The sequence below is a fragment of the Myotis brandtii genome, unplaced genomic scaffold (assembly GCF_000412655.1).
Source record: "Myotis brandtii unplaced genomic scaffold, ASM41265v1 scaffold2049, whole genome shotgun sequence".
In the NCBI taxonomy this organism is placed as follows: domain Eukaryota; kingdom Metazoa; phylum Chordata; class Mammalia; order Chiroptera; family Vespertilionidae; genus Myotis; species Myotis brandtii.
The window spans coordinates 65178-68735 of NW_005357632.1; the positions used below are offsets into that span (position 1 = coordinate 65178).

Here is a 3558-nt window from a genome sequence, read left to right on the forward strand (position 1 = left end):
AGTGTGTGTGAGTGTGACTGTGTGTGTGACTGTGTGTGTGAGTGTGTGAGTGTGTGTGTGAGTGATTGTGTGTGATTGTGTGTGTGTGTGTGTGAGTGTGTGTGTGAGTGATTGTGTGAGTGATTGTGTGAGTGTGCGTGTGAGTGATTGTGTGAGTGAGTGAGTGTGTGAATGTGTGTGTGTGAGTGTGTGTGTGAATGTGTGTGTGTGAGTGTGTGTGTGAATATGTGTGTGTGCATGTGTGTTTGTATGTGTTCATGTGCATGTGTGTATGTTTGTGTGTGTGCGTGTGTCTGTGTGTATGTGCATGTGCTTGTGTGTACGTGTGTGTATGTGCGTGCATGCATGTGCATGCATGTGTGTATGTGCGTGGTGTGTGTGTGCAGGTGCATGTGCATGTGAAGATGCCCACATGGCACGTATGTAGATGCTGACATGGATGTGCATGCGTGCAAAGGGGAAAGGAGGAGGAACGAGGGACGTCGAGGGGCCCTGGCTGGTGTTGCTCAGTGGATAGAGCGTCGGCCTGCGGACTGAAGGGTCCCGGGTTCGATTCCCAGTCAAGGGCACAGGCCCGGGTTGTGGGCTCGATACCCAGTAGGGGGCGTGCAGGAGGCAGCCGGTCCATGATTCTCTCTCATCATTGATGTTTCTCTCTCTCTCCCTTCCTCCCTGAAATCAACAAAAATTTTTAAAAAAATAATAAAAAATGAAAAGCTCGGACTATGAAACTAACTTAGAAAGTGTCCCAAAAGGGAGATTCCCAAAATAAATAATAATAATAATAATTTAAAAAGGAAGATTCCTAAAGGTCCCTTGGTGCGAATTCTTTGTTCCTTGCAAAGTTCAACCTCCCCCTTCCCAGGGGGGCGGGTGTAGCCACTTCCTGCTGTTTGGTCTGAATGTTTCTGTCCAGAGAACACCCCCCACCCCCAGACGCCCCGTGGGCAAAGGCTCGGCTCCTGGGGACCCGTCTTGGGAATTTCCAGGATCCGTAGGCTCATGACAAGGGCCCTTCGATGCCTTGTCCCTCAGGCCGTGGCTGCAAATACGCAGAATTAACACCCACGGCGTTAAATATCAGAAGTCGACTCGAAGGTTCCCACGCAGGGCAAGACTTCCTCAAAATAAAAAGGGCACCTCTTTGCATAAAAAAAAAGCTAGAAATCCCTGCCCCGCTGACCGCTGGCCGCTGGCCACAGGCCGCCGGCTGCTTGCTCAGGACCTGGCCTGGGATTCCCATTGAGTCACCCAGTCTCAAGGTTTTGTAACAGGACAACCAGGGGGTCCCAGTTGCTTTTAGCGACTTGAGCCAATTAAGCAGGGACAGGGTGAGACCCTATAGGACAGCGGTCGGCAAACCGCGGCTCGCGAGCCACAGGCGGCTCTCTGGCCCCTGGAGTGTGGCTCCTCCACAAAATACCACGTGCGGGAACGCATGTCCAGTGCGATCGAAACTTTGTGGCCCATGTGCAGAAGTCGGCGTTTTGTGGAAGAGCCGCACTCCAGGGGCCAGAGAGCCGCCTGTGGCTCGCGAGCCGCGGTTTGCCGACCGCTGTCCTATAGGGTCTCACCCTGTCCCTGCTTAATTGGCTCAAGTCGCTAAAAGCAACTGGGACCCCCTGGTTGTCCTGTTACAAAACCTTGAGACTGGGTGACTCAATGGGAATCACAAGCCAGGTCCTGAGCAAGCAGCCGGCGGCCTGTGGCCAGCGGCCAGCGGTCAGCGGGGCAGGGATTTCTAGCTTTTTTTTTATGCAAAGAGGTGCCCTTTTTATTTTGAGGAAGTCTTGCCCTGCGTGGGAACCTTCGAGTCGACTTCTGATATTTAACGCCGTGGGTGTTAATTCTGCGTATTTGCAGCCACGGCCTGAGGGACAAGGCATCGAAGGGCCCTTGTCATGAGCCTACGGATCCTGGAAATTCCCAAGACGGGTCCCCAGGAGCCGAGCCTTTGCCCACGGGGCGTCTGGGGGTGGGGGGTGTTCTCTGGACAGAAACATTCAGACCAAACAGCAGGAAGTGGCTACGCCCGCCCCCCCCCCTGGGAAGGGGGAGGTTGAACTTTGCAAGGAACAAAGAATTCGCACCAAGGGACCTTTAGGAATCTTCCTTTTTAAATTATTATTATTATTATTTATTTTGGGAATCTCCCTTTTGGGACACTTTCTAAGTTAGTTTCATAGTCCGAGCTTTTCATTTTTTATTATTCACGAAATTCGTTCATGGGGGGGGGGCGGTCCCCCAGCCTGGCCTGCACCCTCTCCAATCCGGAACCCTTCAGACAGTCGGACATCCCTCTTGCAATTTGGGACTTCTGGCTCCTAACCACTCATCTGCCTATGGCCTGATCGCCCCTAACCACTCTGCCTGCTGGCCTGGTTGCCCCTGACTGCTCTCCCCTGCCAGCCTGATCGCCCCTAACCACTCTGCATGCCAACCTGATCTCCCCCAACAGCCCTCTCCTGCCGGCCTGATCGCCCCTAACTGCTCTTCCTTGCCTTCGCCACCGTGGCTTTGTCCAGAAGGGTGTCCGGAAGATGTCCGGTCTAATTAGCATATTACTCTTTTATTAGTATAGATATTTTTATGGATTTCAGAGAGGAAGGGAGAGGGAGAGAGAGAGTGAAACATCTATGAGGAGAGAGAATCATGGACCGGCTGCCTCCCGCACGCCCCCTACTGGGGATGGAGCCCGCAACCCGGGCATGTGCCCTTGACCGGGAATCGAACCCGTGACCTCCGGGTTCCCAGGTCGACGCTCAACCACTGAGCCACACCGGCCGGGTGTGACTCATCCTTTATTATGTGCTTCATGTTCTCACCAAGTTCCTTGAAGTTCTCAACAAATCCCTCGAGCAACCTCGTCACCCTTGCTTCGAACTCTGTCTCTGATCGTTTGCCTGCCTCCGTTTCATGCGGATCTCCCTTCCGGGAACTTCTCCATTCTTCCATTGGCAACTCGCTTCTTTGTCTCCGCACTTTGGCTGCTTCCCCGTGTTTGTGGCGGTGCCTTCGGTAGAGCGGCTGTGTCTCCTGGAATTGGTAGGGTGTCCTTGGGGCCCAGTGGCTGCCCTCGTGTGGGCTGTGTGCAGAGTCATGGGGGATGGACTGTTTCACAAGAGTGTATGTTGAGTGACGGTTACTCTGTTCTTCTTTCTCGGGGTCCTGTTTCGACATTCCTGCAGCTCAGGATGAGACACCCATGCTTTGGCGAAATCAGTGATTGCCCACGGGGGGTTCTTTAGAAGTTTTCCGCACCCTGGTTGGAGGAGGATCTATCTATCTATCTATCTATCTATCTATCTATCTATCTCTATCTATCTATCTATCTATCTATCTATCTATCTATCTATCACTCTATCACGCAAATAGACCAAATGGCAGAACAACTGAACAACCGAACAACTGGTTGCTATGATGAGTGCTGACCACCAGGAAGCGTGCGGAACATGGCGGGCATTGGCAGCAGGCAGCAGAGCGCGGAACATGGAGGGCATCGGCTGTGGTGGGATGGTGGAGCAGGTGAGTGGAGGCATCAGACCAAGGCGGGGTGCC

At 53.1% G+C, this 3558-nt stretch overlaps 1 non-coding gene across 1 annotated transcript; it reads right to left on the minus strand.

Moving 5' to 3' along the window:
• Positions 1–2711: 2711 nt before the first annotated feature.
• Positions 2712–2784, minus strand: TRNAP-GGG. Its single transcript has one exon. It is a non-coding gene; the product is annotated as a tRNA-Pro (tRNA).
• Positions 2785–3558: the final 774 nt, after the last annotated feature.